Source organism: Bufo gargarizans, chromosome 8 (assembly GCF_014858855.1).
Source record: "Bufo gargarizans isolate SCDJY-AF-19 chromosome 8, ASM1485885v1, whole genome shotgun sequence".
NCBI classification, from domain to species: Eukaryota; Metazoa; Chordata; class Amphibia; order Anura; family Bufonidae; genus Bufo; species Bufo gargarizans.
Genome location: NC_058087.1, coordinates 108996248 through 109017901, shown reverse-complemented (window position 1 = coordinate 109017901; position 21654 = coordinate 108996248). Strand labels below are relative to the sequence as shown.

The window sequence follows — 21654 nt, the reverse complement described above, 5'->3', positions numbered from 1 at the left end:
CACTATGTGGGCTGATCTGAGGTCTGATGGGTGTCTCACTATGTGGGCCTATTGGGGTCTCACTTACTATGTGGGTTGATGGGGGTCTGATGGTGGTCTCACTATCTGGGTTGATACTTTGGATCCACTGGAAGGATGATGGCACTACTCCTCAAAAGGTTGCATAATAGCGCCTTAGCTCCCTAGGTGTAATGCACTGTGGTGTGATCCCTGATGGTGAATTGATGGTGACCCACTGGGCCCTTATATATTACAAGTTCCTATTATAAACGGATAAGGTATGTTCTTATATCCCTATATATCAGACATCCATCATCATTCACACCATCTTATACACAAATAAACCAGAGCTGGATTGCCTCCGGACATACACTCCGTATCTAATTGGCTGGACAGAGATCGCAACCCTTGTGAGTATTTGATTCAGCCCTATACTGTAACCTGCCTAAAATGCATAAACGATCACCCCGCCCAATATGTTTCGCCGCGAGGCGGCTTCGTCAGGTGAGTTGGGGTAATAGCCAACTCCCCTGATGAAGCCACCTCATTGCGAAACATGTTGGTCGGGGTAGTGATAGTTTATGCATTTTTGGCAGGTTACGGTATTGGGCTGAATCTAATACTCACAAGGGTCGCAATCTCTGTCCAGCCAATTAGATACTGAGTGTATGTCCGGAGGTAATCCAGCTCTAGTTTATCTGTGTGTTAGATGGTGTGAATGTATGATGGATGTCTGATATATAGGGTTATAAGAACATACCTTATATATTACAGGTTCCTATTATAAATGAATAAGGGCCCAGTGGGTCACCATCAATTCACCTTCAGGGATCACACCACAGTGCATTACACCTAGGGAGCTGTAGCGCTATTATACAACCTTTTGAGGAGTAGTGCCATCATCCTTCCAGTGGATCCACATTATCGTGCACTTGATACCTAACAGATTGCTAGGAATAGCTGCAGAGTATTTTTGAGGTTATTGACTTCTTAAATAGAGTGCATAGCGAGTGACAGCGACCATATCAAGATATATAGTGACTTCACTCAAGCCCGTAACTGTCGCCTGATATTTATAAACCACCCTTCAGTAATGTTTTCCCTGAGTAATATTTTAAAAAGTAAATAATAAAGTTTGTAGTATTATTATTTATTAATATATATATATATATATATATATATATATATATCCATATATCCCCTAAAAGGATTGGTTGGTCAGCTGACCGTATGTTGATTTTTTTTTACTGTGACTTTTGGTTTCACAGAGACAGTTTATTCTGCATCGTGTTATTGCTGGCCCTGCCTACTTCTGTTCATCCCACCTTCTGTCAATTTGGATCCACCTACAACATTGGGCCACTCTTAGTTCCCAATTCCCCCCCTGAGCTTGTTATAACTTCCTCTACATAATAAATGCTATTTCCTGAAGTCGGACAACCCCTTTTACTACAGGACTATACTTTTGCACCATCCTTATCAGTGGTGGACATAGAGAAGTTAGGGCCCCATAGCAAGGATCAAACCAGGCCCCCCACGCAGGACAGCAGGGTTTCCGCCTAAACCCTTTTCAATGACCCGTGGGCCATTTTTTCCACTGCCTCATTTGCTAAATGTTGTTCCCTTAGGAGGTAGAATCCTGAGCAAATGTTCACCCCCAGTATAAGAGGGGATAATCCCAAATAAGGCCCTGGACTCCATAGCAGTCACATGGTCTGCCGCTATGGTAGTTACGCCCCTGATCGTTATATAGATAAAGCGATACTGAGAGAGAGAAATCTCTCTCTAATGCTATATATCAATATGTATATAAGTATTCTTGTTCTTTACATCAATATAATAAAATAAAAAAATTACATTTCCCCCCTATAAGATACACTTTTACAACAGTGCATCTTATGGGGCCAATATTTCATTTGGAAGCGCTTATTAGTACAGGAGGACCAGGAAGCGGTGAATACAGCAATGCCCTGCCTCTGTACTCGCCACCTCCTGTTCTTCCTCGGCCTCTTGCTGTGCTGTGACTGCACACAGTGTGAGGACCTCATTGCATTGTGACCTCATGATGTATATGTTGGGTCATAGCACAGTGTATGACAGGAAGAACAAGAAGAGCTGGATGACAGAAGCTGTGTCTGGAGCAGGAGAGCTAAGTTGATATATATTTTTTTTTTTTTTTTTTGTCTGCTCTGAGCATGGGGCTCTGATCTGAGGTCTGAATGGGGGCTCTTATTTACATAACGGCGCTAAACTGAGGTCTGATTGGGTGTCTGATCTGAGGGCTGAGTGTGTGGGGGGGTTCTTATTTACATTGGTGCTCTGATCTTATGTCTGATTGCAGTTCATTCACATTGGGGGTCTGATTAAGATTGAGGGTCTGATTAGTAGTCTGATCTGATGAATCTATGAGTCTAATAAAAATGTATTATTTTTTTCTTATTTTTCTCTAAAATCTAGGTGCATTTTATGGTGCGTCTTATAGGTTGAAAAATACAGCAGGAGATTTATTAAACTGGTGTAAAGTAGAACTGGCTTAGTTGCCCATAGCAACCAATGAGATTCCACCTTTCATTTTCCAAAGGAGCTGTGATAAATGGAATCTGATTGGTTGCTATGGGCAACTAAGCCAATATTAACTTCACACCAGTTTGCCAAATCTTCCCCACAGTGTTTTTGTAAATTTGTGTGTATATATATATATTTTAGTGGGGATTCGCTCTGGTAGTTGGGATAAGCGGGTGCAGTACAGAGGCAAAAGTACAAGTTTGTAATTCAAATGTCCGTGTTTATTCATACATAAGGTTAAACAAAAAACACTCTTTGCAGGGTTAGTGTTTGTTCACACCGAGTAGAAAGTTTGTGCATAAGAAAAAACTTTACCTTGTCAGCGGTTCTGCCTCCAGCAGTTCAAATGCAGGCTTTAAGTAGCCTGCTCGCCCAACACACAGGTCTCGGCTTTTCAGACCATCACAAGGTTCAGTTCCCATACCAGCGATTGCCAGAGCTCCTCTGTCAAAGAGAGGTAATCACTCCCAGCTGACACTGCTGTCTGGGTTTTGTATAGGCCAGTCAAGACCCTGCCTGTAAAGTGGGGGGTAGTCACCCAGCACCTTGACTACTCCCAGTAAGATCCGTCCCGGATCAGCTATACAGCCATACTAAAATAGCAAAGTGTCAATCAGCACTAGCTGCCGCTGACACCTGAAAATACTGGCTCTTACTTTACCAAGACCAGGAACCTTGATGACATATACCTTCCGTCAACGATTGACCCTTGCACCTTCCTACATACCTCCCCCCTTTATTCAACCCTGAGCGGGTTAACACTTGCCAGTGTACCCGGGACAGTGCATCCACATTTACCTGCAAGGTGCCTGGCCTGTGTTCCACTGAGTACTTGAAGTTCTGTAATGACAAGAACTATATGGTAACCTGAGCATTCCTCTCTTTGGCCTGGCTAATCCACTTGAGAGGTGAGTGGTCGGTCACCAGATGGAACTTTCTCCCCAACAGATAATAACGGAGAGACTCGAGTGCCCATTTGATGGCTAGGCACTCTCTCTCCACTATCCTGTACCTAGTCTCAGCTGGGGTGAGTTTGCGGCTCAGATAAACAACGGAATGTTTCTCCCCATTGATTTCTTGAGAGTGTACATCTCCGAGGCCTACTTCGGAGGCATCGGTCTGTACCACAAGCTCCCTTTTAAAGTCAGGCTCCCCAAAACCAGTGACCCGCACAGGACCGACTTCAACACGGAACCTCCATTCCAGAGGACCATCACGGACTTCTGTCCCTTCAAGAGCCCTGTCAAAGAGAGCCGCTAAAGTGGAAAAATGGGGAACAAACCTCATATAATAGCCCACCATTCCCAGAATCGATTTTACTTTCCTCGTGGTGACAGGTCGTGGCCAATTCCGAATCTCCTCTATTTTATTCACTTGGGGTTTGATAACTTCACGTCCAATGATGTAACCCAGGTACTTAGTCTCCTCTAATCCTATCGCACATTTCTTTGAGTTAGCGGTCAGTCCAGCGTTCCTAAGGGAGTCCTGCACTTTGGGTAGATGACCTTCCCAGTAGGTACTGTGGATGACAATATCGTCCAGGCCGACGCGTACCGACGATGTGGACAAAATACAATGTCCATGAGTCGTTGGAACGTGGCAGGGGCACCATTCAGACTAAAGGGTAACACTTTATACTGATACAGCCCCTCAGGGGTGACCAAGGCAGTTTTATCTTTGGCAGCCTCCGTTAAAGGCATCTGCCAGCAGCCCTTCGTGAGGTCCAGAACAGAAAAAACATGGAAAATTTGTTTAGTTTGTGAAAATTGTTCCGGCTTGGGTATTAAGACTATCGGACTGGCCCATTCACTTTTGGACTCCTCAATGACGTCTAGTTGCAGCATTAGCTGCACTTCCTCCGTGATTGCTCGTCTCCGAGCCTCGGGAACCCAGTATGGTTTTAACCAGACTTTTACCTGAGGCTCAGTGACAATGTCATGCTGGATTATGGACGTGCGTCCAGGGAGGTCCGAGAACACATCCGTGTCCAGACTAATGAACTCCTTGGCTTTCTGAGCCTCTTTAGAGGAGAGGTTGTCAGCAATTTTTACTGTGGCAACTGCTTCTCTTGCATCAGACCGAGGAGCCTGAACCTTTTTTCCTACAAAACCTGGCTGCGGGCTGTCTTCAGCAGAGGACTCCCCATCTTTCCATGGATTTAGAAAATTCACACATGGTATACCTGCTCCGGCTTTCGCCGCCCCGGCTGGTGTACCTTGTAATTCATCTCTCCCACTTTCTCGAGTACCTCGTAGGGCCCTGCCACCTAGCTAGGAACTTACTGTCCACTGTCGGTACCAGAACCAAAACCCGATCACCTGGGTTAAAGTTCCAGACCCAAGCCTGTCGATTATAGACCCTACTCTGGGCTCGCTGCGCTGCCTCCATATGTTCCCTGACCAGAGGCAACACTGTCTCCATCTTTCCTTGCATCTGGGTGGTGACATACTCTATAAGGCCCCTTTCACACGGGCGTTGCGGGAAAATGTGCGGGTGCAAAACATTGTAATGTGTTTTGCACTCGCGTGAAAAAAATCGTGCATGTTTGGTACTCAAACCTGAACTTCTTCACAGAAGTTCAGGCTTGGGATCGGTGTTCTGTAGATTGTATTATTTTCCCTTATAACATTGTTATACGGGAAAATAATCGCATTCTGAATACAGAATGCATAGTCAAATAGCGCTGGAGGGGTTAAAAATAAAATAAAACATTATTTAACTCCCTTTAGTTCACTTGTTTGCGTAACACCGGCATCTCCTTCTGTCTCCTTTGCTGAACACGACCTGGGGTGAGCATTCATTACATGAACAGGACCTGTGATGACGTCACTCCGGTCATCACATGGTCTGTCACATGATCTTTTACCATGGTGACAAGAGGACTAAGGTGAACAAGTGGACTAAGGTGAGTTAAATAATTTTTTTTAACCCTCCAGCGCTATTTGACTATGCATTCTGTATTCAGAATGCTATTATTTTCCCTTATAACCATGTTATAAGGGAAAATAATAATGATCGGGTCTCCATCCCGATCGTCTCCTAGCAACCGTGCGTGAAAATCGCACCGCATCCGCACTTGCTTGCGGATGCTTGTGATTTTCACGCAACCCCATTCACTTCTATGGGGCCTGCGTTGCGTGGATTATCGCACCGCAACACACAAAGAGGGGCATGCTGTGTTTTTCACGCAATGCATAAGTGATGCGTGAAAATCACCGCTCATGTGAACAGCCCCATAGAAATGAATATGTCGCTATTCAATGCGGGTGCAATGCGTTCAACTCACGCATCACATCCGTGCGGAATACTCGCCCGTGTGAAAGGGGTCTAACACTTTTGTGCGGTGTAGGTTGTTGTTCCCATGCTTCTTTGGCTATGTCCAACAGACCGCGAGGTCATCTGCCATATAGCAGTTCGAAGGGCGAGAACCCAGTAGTAGCCTGGGGCACCTCTCACACTGCAAACATAAGATAGGGCAGAAGAAGGTTCCAGTCCCTCCCATCCTTAGACACCACTCTTTTTAACATGTTTTTTAATGTTTGATTAAATCTCTCTACCATGCCACCCGTTTGCAAATGATACACGGACGTCCATAGCTGTTTTATGTGGAGCAACTTACAGAGTTCCCTCATGACCTTGAACATAAAAATGGTCCTTTGGTCATTAGAACCTCTTTAGGTAGTCCCACTCGGGAAAACATCTTCATTAACTCTTTAGCTATGAGTTTGGATGATGTATGTCGCAGTGGCACCGCCTCTGGGTACTGAGTGGCGTAGTCAAGGACGAACAAGATGTGTTGGTGCCCTCTAGCAGACTTCGGTACTGCGCCTATGACATCCATAGCGATTCGCTCAAAAGGGACCTTGATAATTGGTAGAGGCACCAGGGGGCTCCGGAAATGTGGCTGGGGGCTATTTATCTGGCAGGTTGGGTAAGACTTACAAACTCTTCTACCTCTCTAAACACACTGCGCCAGTAAAACCTCTGTAGTATCCGGTCCTGCTTTTTCTGCCACCGCAAGTGACCCCCAAGAACATGTGGCTGGGCAAGTTCCAATACGAGCTTGCGATACACCTTGGGCGCCACCAGCTGTTCAATATGCTCACGCCGTAGTTGGTTTACCCGATACAGCATTTCCTGGTGAATGACAAAACAGGGAAATATCAACTCAGCCCCAGGTCTTTGTGGTTCACCATCAGTTATTACAACATTCTCCCAGCCCCGGGATAAGGTTGGGTCCCAGTGTTGTGCGGTTCCGAAATTTTCACCGGAGACATTGAGGTCTGCCAATTAAGGACCCGGTGGCATGTCCTCAACATCTCCTACCAACACACTCAGCGGGGTGGTCTCCCCTTCTTCCACCAAAATGGCGGTCACTCCTACCGCTGGCCCTTTGGCCTTGGATTCCCAGGGTTCTGGCCTCCCGCACGAGCCAGGCCACTCTGCTGAAGTTACCCCTGACTCAGGGGCATCAACAACTCTCATAGCCGGCCACAGGGCCGGGAATCCCATAAAGTCTCTCCCTGTTATTACTTGATAAGGTTAAGTGGTGGCAACGGCCACCTCGTGGGTCCACTTGCCGCCTCCTGTGGATAGAGACACCAGGGTGGTTGGATAGTCCTTTAAATATCCATATATGTACACAACCCCAATTTTTCGGCCAGTATACTTGTCGGGCCTTTCCAGGGTAGCTCTTACCAGGGACAACAGACTCCCTGAGTCCAGCAAAGCCACTGCCAGAGTGTCTCCCACTTCTACCTGGCACAGGTGGTTGTCTATAGTCTCAGGGATACCTAATGCACACAGCTTCCTGGCGTACAACAAGTTGCGGTATCCATAGTTAGTCTCCATGGGTTTGCCCCGATGGGGGCAGACGGGCCTTACGTGGCCAGGCTCCTGACACCACCAGCATACTATCGGAGCCGGGTCTACAGGAGGTACACCCCGGGCTGGCTTGGTTGGCACAAGTCTCTGGGTCTGGGATGGAGATTGCTGGGGTTTGGCTACCCCCCTCCGAAATAAACCTCCTTTCATTTTCCTGGTAGCCTCATAGCTTTCCACCAGGTCCACCATCTCAAGGGCATTACCAGGAGACACCTGGCTGATCCAGTGCTTGAGGGGGTACAGCAAACCCCTTCAGAACACATCAGCCAACAGACGGTCCAACATAGCAGTGGGACTCAGCACGTCAGGTTGCAGCCATTTTTGCAACAGGTGTAATATATAGGGTAAAAATACTGTGGCCTCGCTGGCTCAGCCGGGTTAAACTTCCACTGATGCACCCGCTGGCCCTGGACTAATACATTCACCCCCCCAGTCTCGCCTGGATCTCACCCTTTACTGTCGGGTAATCAGCCGCTTGATCATCCGGTAAATCAAAATACACCTGCCGGGGTCCAGACGCCAAGAACGGAGCGACGACCTCAGCCTATTGCTCCTAGGTAGCTTCTCTCTCATGGCTACCTTCTCAAAGATCGCCAAATAGGTCTTGACGTTGTCTGTGGGGATCATCTTGGGGATCGCCACACGGACAGCTTTTTGGGCATCAAGGACACTCTGGGATGCTCCTGCTACTCGTAAAGCCATCACATGTGTTAATAGCAGCTGGTTTGTTTCCTGCTGTTGCCCATTGGCCTCCCGCTGTTGCAGGTTAGCTTCGACGAGAGCTTTCATGACAGCTTCCATTTTGTCGAGGGACACGGGTTGTAATCTCGCTGGTTTGATGTAAGACATACAGTCGTGCCTGGAAAAACAAAAATATTTTGGCCTTCATGCCATCCTCACTGCAAAACGCGCATCCTCCAACAATTTTGGGGATTCGCTCTGTTATTTGGGATAAGCGGGTGCAGAGGCAAAGCACAAGTTAGTAATTCAAATGTCTGTGTTTATTCACACATAAGGTCAAACAAAAAACACTCTTTGCAGGGTTGTTGTTTGTTCACACCGAGTAGAAAGTTTGTGCATAAAACAAACATCACCTTGTCGGCGGTCCTGCCTCCAGCAGTCCAAATGCAGGCTTTAGGTGGCCTTCTCTCCCAACACACAGGTCTCAGCTTTTCAGCCCAGCCCAGGGCTCAGTTCCCACATCAGCGATTTCCAGAGATCCTCTGTCAGAGAGAGGTAATCACTCCCAGCTGCCGAATAGGTTCTTTATAGGCCAGTCAACCCCCGGCCTGGAACGTGGGGAATAGTCACCCACCAGCACTGACTGGATCCATTATTTTTTTTTTTTCTCTCTCTCTTCTTCTTTCACCCACCAAGCACTTTGACTACTCCCAGTAAGTTCCGTCCCGGATCAGCTATACAGACATACTAAAATAGCAAAGTATCAATCAGCATTAGCTGCTGCTGACACCTGAAAATACCGGCTCTTACTTCACCGAGGCTAGGAGCCGCGGTGACACATACCTTCCTTCAACGAAGGACCTTGCGCCTTCCTACAATATACAGTTGCAAGAAAAAATATGTGAACCCTTTGGAATGATATGGATTTCTGCACAAATTGGTCATAAAATGTGATCTGATCTTCATCTAAGTCACAGCAATAGACAATCACAGTCTGCTTAAACTAATAACACACAAATAATTAACTGTTACCATGTTTTTATTGAACACACCATGTAAACATTCACAGTGCAGGTGGAAAAAGTATGTGAACCCTTGGATTGAATAACTGGTTGAACCTCCTTTGGCAGAAATAACTTCAACCAAACGTTTCCTGTAGTTGCAGATCAGACGTGCACAACGGTCAGAAGTAATTCTTGACCATTCCTCTTTACTGAACTGTTTCAGTTCAGCAATATTTTTGGGATGTCTGGTGTGAATCGCTTTCTTGAGGTCATGCTACAGCATCTCAATCATGTTGAGGTCAGGACTCTGACTGGGCCACTCCAGAAGGTGTATTTTCTTCTGTTTAAGCCATTCTGATTGATTTACTTCTATGCTTTGGGTCGTTGTCCTGTTGCAACACCCATCTTCTGTTGAGCTTAAGCTGGTGGACAGGTGGCCTTAAGATCGCCTGCAAAATGTCTTGATAAACTTGGGAATTCATTTTTCCTTCGATGATAGAAATCCGTCCAGGCCCTGACGCAGCAAAGCAGCCTCACACCATGATGCCCCCACCACCATACTTCACAGTTGGGATGAGGTTTGGATGTTGGTGTGCTGTGCCTCTTTTTCTCCACACATAGTGTTGTGTGTTTCTTCCAAACAACTCAACTTTGGTTTCATCTGTCCACAGAATATTTTGCCAGTACTGCTGTGGAACATCCAGGTGCTCTTGCGCAAACTGTATATGTGCAGAAATGTTTTTTGGACAGCAGTGGCTTCCTCTGTGGTATCCTCCCATGAACTCTATTCTTGTTTAGTGTTTTACGTATCGTAGATTCGCTAACAGGGATGTCAGCATATGCCAGACACTTTTGTAAGTCTTTAGCTGACACTCTAGGATTCTTCTTCACCTCATTAAGCAGTCTGCGCTGTGCTCTTGCAGTCATCTTTACAGGATGGCCACTCCTAGGGAGAGTAGCAGCAGTGCTGAACTTTCTCCATTTATAGACAATTTGTCTTACCGTGGACTTATGAACAGCAAGGCTTTTGGAGATACTTTTATAACCCTTTCCAGCTTTATGCAAGTAAGCAATTCTTAATCGTAGGTCTTCTGAGAGCTCTTTTATGCGAGGCATCATTTACATCAGGCAATGCTTCTTGTGAAAAGCAAACTCACAACTGGTGTGTGTTTTTTAGAGGGCAGGGCAGCTGTAACCAACACCTCCAATCTCATCTCATTGATTGGACTCCAGTTGGCTGACACCTCACTTCAATTAGCTCTTGGAAATGTCATTAGTCTAGGGGTTCACATACTTTTTCCACCTGCACTGTGACATGGTGTGTTCAATAAAAACATGGTAACATTTAATGCTTTGTGTGTTATTAGTTTAAGCAGACTGCGATTGTCTATTGTTGTGACTTAGATGAAGATCAGATCACAGTTTATGACCAATTTGTGCAGAAATCCATATCATTCCAAAGGGTTCACATTTTTCTTGCAACTGTATGTGTGTATATATACATATATCACAGAAAAAATGCACCACACGGATATACCACTGACTATACTGGCTAGTCATAAATGCAGATATTAAAAGCTGAGACTTTTGCCAATATATTCCTGTCAGGAAGATATCGGAGCCCCAAGCACCACGTCACGGTTCTCAGCATGGCAAGGGGTCCTACCACTACGCTACCTATGGTGTGAACAAGGTCTGAAGGTGATGTAATCCAGCTCACAGCCAAGCTTCCACACAACCGCCTAGCAGGACAACTAGTGCAATGTGAACAAAGCCAGACTGTAAGCCACACCCATATCAGACCATGTGATGGAGGCTACCAGGTGCAGAGGATAGTGTTTGAATGCCAGGTGAAGGCACATACACTACATATAAAACAAGACAAAAACACAGAAATATAGTGGCAAATCTGGGGGAGCTGCTCAACCCCTAACACTGTAGCGTGTTTTTCATTGGGGGAGCAGCCCCACCGCATGTGGACCGCAGCAACCGACTATCCCCAGCAAAAAATATTTTGCATACGGTGGAGGATGTCGGCGCGGTCCACATGCACCACAAAGGCATCCTACACAAAACGGAGCATATACACAGCTCAAAGAAATAAAGGGATCACCAAAATACCACATCCTAAATCTCAATGAATGAAATATTCCAGTTGCAAATCTTTATTCATTATATAGTGGAATGCGTTGAGAGCAATAAAACATAAAAATGATCAATGTAAATCAAAATTAATATACCATGGAGGGCTGGATTTGGAATGATACTCAAAATCAAAGTGGAAAGTCAAATTTCAGGCTGATCCAACTTCAATGGAAATGCCTGAAGACAAAGAAATGAGGCCTAGTAGTGTGTATGACCTTATACACTGCTCATATCCAGGGGTTATGAACATCCTGCAATCCAGCAGTGGTGGCTATGCTTGCACACTCTAGAAAAAGTGACATTCTCACTGGTGGCCAGAACTGAAGGGGAGTTTACTATATTATGCATGACCACTGCTGCTGGGTTACAGGGTAGTCATAACCATGGAAACAAGCCATGCATAATGTGATGGAAAAATTAATTAATCCAGCAAAGAAGGCAATATGGACTTTCACAATATATTAGAAAGGGTCAATTCCATTTTCTGAGATGAGACAACCCCTTTAACCCCTTAGTGACCACTATTACACCTTTTTACTGACGTAAACATTAGGGGTTTTAGTTAGCTGGCTTTAATCAATTACATGTACCCAAAATGGTGTATTAAAAACTAGAACTTGTCCTGCAAAAAAGAAGACCTCATACAAGTACATTGATGAAACAAACAAAAAAGTTATAGCTCTTGGAATGTGATAAAAAAAAAAAAAGTGTGTGTTCACGAAGAGGTTAATTTCATGATTTTACTATTCCATGACGTAAAGTCATGATTTTATAAAGGACACGGAGGCGAGTATTGCTGTCTCTCTCTTTACTGAGTTTCCATAGCAGCAAAGAAAAAACCTTTAAACATGCAGTAACTATAGCAACTAGCCCCACCCTGTCACTCCCAGTGTCCATATAACCCCTGGTCACACTGGAGCAGTCCTCTTTCTTTGGTGGTCCACAAACTGCAAACTGATGGACGCCCACAACTGACGAACAGGCTTCAGGTCTCCCGAACTAGAACTGAGAACTGGAACAGAGGTTCGGATTCGCCGTCTCATGACACTGTGCACAGTCCGGACATCTCAACTGGAACCTCAATTAACGAAACTTCGAACCTTTCGGACATCTTGATTGGAACATCAACCTAGGAAAAATCAAGCAAACACATGGTAGTATACAGAGCAGATGCGGGAAGACACATATCAACCGAGTCACATAACTGAACCAAATCAAATTATCCATATGACAGATAAAACAGTCGATATTCCAGGGAGGGAAAACGGGTGGGCAATACTCGCCTCCGTGTCCTTTATAAAATCATGACTTTACGTCATGGAATAGTAAAATCATGAAATTTTATCCCAGGACACGGAGGCTCCTATTGCAAGTTTAAAGCTGGGCCACCACAGACGAGAAAGCATGAGATGGTGGCCTGAAGTAAAACTCCCGAAAGGTGGAAGCCCTAGACCAATCCGCTAACCTCATAACATCCTCTAAACGGGCACCGGAAACCGTCATCGAGGTGGCAGAGGCACTGCGAACCGAATGAGCCGTAAATATGGAGGTATCAATACCCGCCATAGATAAAACCCATTTGACCCAACGCGAAAGGGTAACACTGGTCACCGGGTGAAAAGGTCTACGGAAGGAGATAAAGAGATGAGGAAAGTCAGAAACCCGCAACCGACAGGTACGACGTTCATATTCCTGTAAACAATTGCCAGGACAAAGCTGCGGAGAGTCCGGAAAATATGGATAGGAAACCGAGCGAATGTTCGTCTTCGTACGCCGCAATATATTAAACGTCACGCCGACCGGCGAGTAAGAGCGGGCGTCATGATCCAACGCCCGGACGTCCGAAACCCTCTTGCAGGAGATCAAGCACAAGAGGGTGACCAACTTCGCCGAGAGTTGCCTTAACGACAGGACATCGTTAGAGGGCCAATCCTGGAGAAAGGACAAAACGATGGAAACATCCCAAGTAGCAGAAAAACGCGGTCTCGGAGGTCGCGAGAGGCGAGAACCGCGCAACAATCTACAGACTAAGGGATGCTGGCCCGCTGGACGACCGTCAAACCCCGAGTGCCTAGACGAAATTGCAGACCTATACAGATTAATTGTCCGGTATGCCTTGCCCTCATCAAACAAAGCAGACAAGAAGGACAAAATAGCCGTTACAGGAGCTTCAGTGGGATCCAGATTCCCCGAGAGGCACCAACGAGCCCAGGAATCCCAAGCCGAGCGATAAGCTCGTCTGGTTCCGGGTGCCCAAGCGTTTGCCAGCAAGAAGCGAGCCGTCTCCGAAACTCCTGAGATCTCCCAGGGACCCCCGAGACTCTGCACGCGAGGAGGTGTAGAGTTCCCTCGATGAGCAGAGGGTGACACTGACCCGCCGGATCCCTGAGCAGGTGAGGAAAAACGGGGAGCAAAACCGGCTCGGTGATGAGAAGATCCAGAAGGTGGGGGAACCACGACTGCGACTTCCAAAGGGGCAAAATGAGAACCAGTTCCGCCGATTGGCGACGGATCTGGAGAAGAACTCTCGGGATTAGAGCAAATGGAGGGAATGCGTACAGGACTGGAGTCGACCACTCTTGGAGGAAAGCGTCCACCGCTTCCGCTTCCGGATCCGGACGCCAGCTGAAAAATCTGGGAAGCTGAGCGTTGAGACGAGATGCAAACAGGTCGATGGAGAAGGGACCCCATCGAGATGACACGGCATCGAAAACCCCGGAATCCAATTTCCAGTCGCTGGCATCCGAAAGATACCGCGAACTCCAGTCCGCTCTCACATTGTGGAGGCCCGGAATGTATTCCGCGACTACCATGATCCCCCTGGAGAAAAATTGGTCCCAAAAATCCATGGCCAAGTGAGTGAGTACTGACGAGCGCGTTCCACCCATAAAGTTGATGTACCGGACCGCCGACACATTGTCCATGCGGAGTCGGACACAAACCTTGACCGTGTTGTTGACAAAGCTGCGGATCGCCAGAGATCCAGCTAGCAGCTCCAAGGAATTGATGTGGAGCCTGGATTCGCTCCGGGACCACGGACCCCCGGTGGAGACGCCGTTGCAATGAGCGCCCCATCCGTGGAGACTGGCGTTCGACTCGATGACAAGGTCTGGCCGAGGCCCAAAAATGGCTCTGCCGTTCCACATGGAGAGGTTGTGGATCCACCAGCGTAACTCGTGCCTGGTCTCCGTATCCAGCACGACTGTATCGGCATAAGAAGCACCCTCCCGAAGGTGAGCAATTTTGAGGCGCTGAAGCGCCCTGTAATGGAGGGGTGCTGGAAAAATGGCCTGGATGGAGGAAGCCAGAAGCCCTATTATCCGGGCCAGATGTCTCAGGGATATCCGAGGCAATGCAAGAGCATGCCTCAACTCCTTCCGAATATTCAGAATCTTCGATTGCGGCAGACTGAGAGATTGTGAGACCGAATCGATCTGGAAGCCCAACAATTCCATAGTGGTGGACGGAATCAAACAAGATTTCTCCTGATTGATGATGAACCCTAGACCTGATATGAGGGAGGTGGCCAATTGCAGGTGTGACAGAAGGGAAGCCGGGCTGGACGCCATGAACAAAATGTCGTCCAGGTACACTATGAGACGCACCCCCCGACTGCGCAGCCAGGCCACCACCGGGCGTAGTAGCTTGGTGAAGCACCAGGGGGCAGAGGAGAGGCCGAAGGGAAGGCACGTAAAGCGCCACACCTGACTTCTCCAGGAAAAACGTAACAAATCTCTTGACTCCGGTGCCACCGGCACCGTGAGATAAGCGTCTTTCAAATCTAATTTCGCCATCCAGTCCCCTGGAAGGAGCATGTCCCTCAGGAGATGAATCCCTTCCATTTTGAAATGGCGGTACCTGACGAAATTGTTCAGCGCCTTCAGATTGATAACAGGGCGCAGCTGACCCCCTTTCTTCAGCACCAGAAAGATGCTGCTCAAGACCCCCAAGGAGTCCCCGGGAGCCAATTCTATCGCCCCTTTGTCCCAAAGGACCGAGAGCTCTGAGTCTATGAGGACGCGAGCGGACCCGGACGGCACAGGGATGCAAGGAGGGGAAAGGCCCACAGGGTCTGACACTAGTTTGATCACGAAACCCCGGACCGTAGACAAAATCCACGGGTCGGATGATACCTTTTTCCACGCATGGAAAAAGTACTGGAGTCTTCCCCCCACTGGACAACTGGACAAAGGAGGAACATTGAATAGAGAACTCACCGTATGGTTTCCTGGAGCCAGGGTGTCCGCGGAATCCCCTGCCGCGGTTGTAGCCGCCCCGGGTGGGAAAAAAGGATGGCTGATGTTGCTGGTCCTGCAATGAGGGTCTGTGGACAAAGGAGCCTCTGCCCGATCCACGGGCATAGGAGGAGGAACGGCCGGGCAGACGGCCCCTGAAACTGCCGGCCCTGGCTGAAAAACGGCTAGGGAAAACCTTGCGCATAGACGCTTGAGCCTTATCAAGGGCAGTAAAAGCCCCAACATATTTCCCAAGCTCCTTAATAAAGGGTTCTCCAAAGAGGAGCCCCTGGGCGTCCTTGCCCGCCTCAGAAATAGCCAAATTAGCCAATTTCGGCTCAATTTTCATAAGGAGCGCTTTGCGCCGTTCAATGGCTAACGAGGTGTTAGCGTTGCCCGTAAGGCAAACCGCTCTCTGAGCCCATCCCGTTAATTCTTCAGGATCAACCTGATTACCAGCCGCTTTGGCCGCCTCGACCATGTCCAGGATCTTGGCCAGCGGCCCCATGATGTCCAAAACTTTATCCTGGCACGCCCTAAGGGCAGAATCCAGGCCTTTGCGGGGATTAAACCCAGTTTTAGTCAAGAATTGGACCATCTTGGGGTCCACCACCGGCGTCTCACAAACTTTATGTGGGATCAAGGGCCTAGGGCATTCCGCCCGCAGTTTGGTACGCGCCTCCTTTGTGAGGGGTTTACGGGCCATGGACTCAATGTACTGGGCTACATGCGTGGCGGGAAGCCACTCAGAAGACCGTGGGTGGTGTAAAGCATTGGGGTCAAACATAGGGTCCCCCAACGGATCCACCAGAGGATCCGCAGACCCAGAGGGGGCATCCGGGTATGCCGCAGTAGCGGATGGCGGTAGATCGATATCAATGGGGTCAACCGTGACTCCAGTCAAATCCTCCTCTGAGCCATGCAGGGAGTATTGCCGTGCCTCCTCATCGGACTCTCTATCAGAGTCAGAAACATGTTCGGGCTGTGACCGCGCCGACTTCCAACCACGCGCATGTTCTGCCTGGCGTGGACAGGCTCTTTTACGCGACCTCAGCGCGTCGTCAGTGGATGGAACAATGCCATCAGTCTCAGTTGTTCTGGAGGTATGAGGGGGTTGAATAGCTAGGGCTTGGGTCACAGATTGAGAGATTGCCGTGGACATGGACCCCATGGCAGACATAATAGCGCTAGAAATTGAGCGCTGAATGGCCAAGCTCTGGGCATCCACCACAGGAGGTTCCCTGGTAGGGATGCTAGATCTCCTGGAGGGGGGAGAAACGTGGCCCCTGGACTCCAGGTCCTGAGGGGGGCCGACATTAGGGGAGCGGGAGCGGGAATGGCGCGACATGGAGAAAGGGTTAGTCACCCTGTAACTGCAGAAGGAGAAGGAGTGATAAAACACAGACCGTTAGAGCCCAGGACCGGCACTGCAGGATGCTCGCTACAAGAAACGCACCGGAATAGCGCGCGCACGAAATCCCGCGAGATCTCGGCCGCAGCAAGCGCCCGAGATCTCGCGAGACGACGGAAGAACAAGAAGAATGAGAGGAAGCGCGCGAAATGGCGCCGCCTCCTCTCAGGCGCGGACGAGCAGTGCGGCCTGGGGACCAAACAGGGTAAGAGGGAAAAACCCCGCTGAAAAACCTCCTACAGTGCGCCCACTCCTCCCCAGCCGAAGCGGAACGCCGCAAACGGCGGGGAAAGGAGAGGCAAGCGTAGGGAAGATAGATATAGAAATCTGCTAAATAAGGAGAAAGGTATCCCAGAAATAAGATAAAAAACCCGCAGGTTAACAAACACTCTATATACAGTTATAGCAAGTCAATATAATGCGACAAAAAGCGATCTAATGCCCTAAGGGATGCCAAAAGGAACACCTCAGGGCATAAGACAACTGCTATGGAAGTGTATACTTAACTGGAGCAGCAAAGAAAGAGGACTGCTCCAGTGTGACCAGGGGTTATATGGACACTGGGAGTGACAGGGTGGGGCTAGTTGCTATAGTTACTGCATGTTTAAAGGTTTTTTCTTTGCTGCTATGGAAACTCAGTAAAGAGAGAGACAGCAATAGGAGCCTCCGTGTCCTGGGATAAAATTGTTATTCATGCTGCTGTTTTACACTGGGTGGTGGGAGACCCATCTTATTTTGCTATGGAGCCCTATAAATTATAGTTATGCAGCTGGTACATTTAGTGCTTTCCATAAAAGGGTTGTCTGGGAATAAATAACTTATCACAGGTGCCTGCAGCCCGCATCTGCTATGAGAAGATTCCTACTTACCTGCCATGGGCAGCTCTAGTCCTGCACACTGTCTCCCATGTTTCCATCTTCTGGTCCACAACTTGTTTACTACCTCTGAGTTATTGGCTGCAGTAGAGCCGATTATCATGTCCATGGCAGAGATTAATTAAGCAAGCTGTGGACTGGAAGATTGACACACAGGACCCCACACGTAGGACCCAAGCGGTGGGGAGTAAGTAAATATGATTCTTTTCATAAGAGAGGTAGCCTGCGGGCAACTGTTAAAGTATAACTGTCATATTTTTTTCCATATTTTGATAAAGGTGATTAGTATCACCTTAGTGACCATCTTCAAATTTTATATTAATTCTTCCTAAACCCTTAAAATCATTCAATTTGTCCCCATAGCACCTATTCTCACCTTACCTAAAACTGCGTTGCTGGGAGAGGTCCATCTATCTGTTGGCTGCGCTGGAGGACGGGAGACGCATAAGCAGGGTGCCCTGCTACGTGTGTGCACGCTCACATCCATTCCCGGAAGTGAGAGTGCTGTACAGCCTAGTCTCGCCGAGTACTGACAAGTCTTCCACCCCGACGATTCCCGCCCCGCAAATCACCTCCCGAAGGCACGAGTGCAGCCGACTGCTGCCAAATCCTGCCAACTTTCTTTTAAAGGTACCCGGCCCAAATATTATATAAATATATAGTGTAAGGCAGTGCTATTATATTATAAAGACTAGCTTACCATTAGTTTTCTTTGTCCAAGCTACAGAGAATCTTCACACAGTTCTACCACTTCCTAAAGTGTATGTGATAGCAGGAGGGGGGCGTGTTTAAGTGTGAAGAGCACTTATTGGTTGAGGTGCAGAAGCTAGTGTACGAGGAGTTCAATGCATTGTGGGTAGTGAGAACAGGCTGGATTAGCTTCAGGGTGAGTCATCAGGGGCCATCTTAACTGAATAAGGAAATTGCAGTTTTATGCAGACTGGTTGCTAAGGGCTGGGGCTTATGAAATATGGGGTGAGTAAGTCTAATAGTTATTGATTCTGGAATATCACATTATTAGTAACTACATATATGAACATTGAACTTTGGGTCTAAATGTGACAGTTATCCTTTAAGTAAGGGTGCATTCACATCACCGTTTAACTTTCCGTTCTTCTGATCCGTCAAAAAAAAAAAAATCCAGTTTCATCATTTTTTTTTTTACTGGATCCTGTAAAAAAAAAAAATAAAGGATCCTGTTTCATCAGTTCTTATCCGTTTGAGCCATTTCCATCTGAGATCAGTTTTTTTAGGGTACTTTCACACTTGCGTTGTGAGGATCCGGCACGCAGTTCTGTCGCGGTAACTGCCTGCCGGATCCGAAATTCCGTATGCAAACGGATATTATTTGTAGACAGATCCGGACGCGGATCCGTCTGAGAAATGCATTGAAATACCAGCTCTGTCCTGCCGGTGTCTTCCGGAAAAACGGATCCGGTATTTATTATTTTTAAAGGTCTGCGTAGACCTAAACCTGAAGACCGGATCAGTCAATGCAGCAATTTTAATGCTGGCACTAATACATTATATTGGAAATTATTCCGGCATTCCAGCAAGTGCTCCGGAATTTTGGCAAGAGAAAATACCGCAGCATGCTGCAGTATTTTCTCTGGCCAAATACCATAAGAGTGACTGAACTGATGCATACTGAACGGAATCCTCTCAATTCAGAATGCATTAGGATTAAACGGATCCTTTTTTTTTCTGGTATTGAGACCCTGTGATGGAACTCAATACCGGAAAATAATTACGCTAGTGTGAAAGTATCCTTAAATGGAGACAAAGGTACTGCATGCAGTTATTTTCCCCATGCAAAGAAATGGCTCAAATGGATGACAACTGATGCAAAAGGATTCGGTTTTTTTCTCTCTCACTTCTGACTGATCAGAAGAACGGAAAGCTAAAAGTACTTTCACACTTGCGGCAGCGAAATCTGTCGCCGGAACTGCCTGCCGGATCCAGCAATTCAGACGCAAACTGATGGCATTTGTCAGACGGATTTGGATGCAGATCCATCTTATAAATGCATTGAAGTACCAGATCTGTCTCTCCGGTGTCAAGAATTGATGCATACTGAACGGAATGCTCTCCATTCAGAATGCATTAGGATAAAAGTTTTTTTTTTTTTCCGGTATTGAGCTCCTGTGAATGAACTCAATACCGGAAAACAAGAATACTTGTGTGAAAGTACCCTAAACGGTGATGTGAATGCACCCTTACTTATTTCTGGACAACACCTTTAATGCTGTCTTCCTGTTCTGTCTCGCAGTTGTGAGGTGACTGCAGGCATACTCAGTGGTGAATTTCCTCCTCTGGTCTTTAGAGGATGAACTTACTACTGTGCATGTGCAGCACGGTTTCAGGCATTGCAACTATAGACCTTGGAACAGCATGAAGATACCTAGCATAGGGGATGGGAGAGAACTGATTTTGCATCACCATCTGAACACCCCTGATCACTGTTTTTGATGAGTAAGGCCCTTAGATAAATAGAATATAAAATATATTTAAAATTTCTAAGCTTTTCTAAATTAAAATGAAAGTTAATATATTACACAATATTAATAACAGATAATATTTTTCTAGTTGGAGTCAGTACATTTCTACTCCTATTCCACCAAAACTAGCTTTGACTTCGACTTCACAGCCCTGCTTACTATACAGGGCTCCAGACAATAAAAAATATCAAGGAGTCATTGGCTCCTAACCTGAAAAATTTAGGAGCAAAATTTAATTTTTAGTCGCCAAATTTAAAATGCATATAATATACACTTGCCTAAAGAATTATTAGGAACACCATACTAATATGGTGTTGAACCCCCTTTTGCCTTCAAAACTGCCTTAATTCTACGTGGCATTGATTCAACAAGGTGCTGGTAGCATTCTTTTGAAATGTTGGCCCATATTGGTAGGATAGCATCTTGCAGTTGATGGAGATTTGAGGGATGCACATCCAGGGCACGAAGCTCCCGTTCCACCACATCCCAAAGAAGCTCTATTGGGTTGAGATCTGGTGACTGTGGGGGCCATTTTAGTACAGTGAACACATTGTCATGTTCAAGAAACGAATTTGAAATGATTCGAGCTTTGTGGCATGGTGCATTATACTGCTGGAAGTAGCCATCAGAGGATGGGTACATGGTGGTCATGAAGGGATGGACATGGTCAGAAACGATGCTCAGGTAGCCCGTTGCATTTAAACGATGGCCAATTGGCACTAAGGGGCCTAAAGTGTGCCCAGAAAACATCCCCCACACCATTACACCACCAGCCTGCACAGTGGTAACAAGGCATGATGGATACATGTTCTCATTCTGTTTACGCCAAATTCGGACTATACCATTTGAATGTCTCAACAGAAATCGAGACTCATCAGAACAGGCAACATTTTTCCAGTCTTTAACAGTCCAATTTTGGTGAGCTTGTGCAAATTGTAGCCTCTTTTTCCTATTTGTAGTGGAGATGAGTGGTACCCGGTGGAGTCTTCTGCTGTTGTAGCCCATCCGCCTCAAGGTTGTGCGTGTTGTGGCTTCACAAATGCTTTGCTGCATACCTCGGTTGTCACGAGTTGTTATTTCAGTCAACATTGCTCTTCTATCAGCTTGAATCAGTCGGCCCATTCTCCTCTGACCTCTTGCATCAACAAAGCATTTTCGCCCACAGGACTGCCGCATACTGGATGTTTTTCCCTTTTCACACCATTCTTTGTAAACCCTAGAAATGGTTGTGTGTGAAAATCCCAGTAACTGAGCAGAAATACTCAGACCAGCCCATCTGGCACCAACAACCATGCCACGCTCAAAATTGCTTAAATCACCTTTCTTTCCCATTCTGACATTCAGTTTGGAGTTCAG

The 21654-nt window shown here is 47.0% G+C and overlaps 1 protein-coding gene and 1 long non-coding RNA gene across 3 annotated transcripts in view; one reads left to right on the top strand and one right to left on the bottom strand.

The window, feature by feature from the left end:
• Nucleotides 1-21654, top strand: part of GLS (glutaminase) — a 1258313-nt gene that overhangs the window by 499503 nt on the left and 737156 nt on the right. The gene's annotated exons all lie outside the window — the stretch shown is intronic.
• Nucleotides 12073-18630, bottom strand: LOC122944698. Its single transcript, XR_006391044.1, has 2 exons — nt 18501-18630; nt 12073-12408 (listed from the first exon to the last, which is right to left on the bottom strand). It is a non-coding gene; the product is annotated as an uncharacterized LOC122944698 (long non-coding RNA).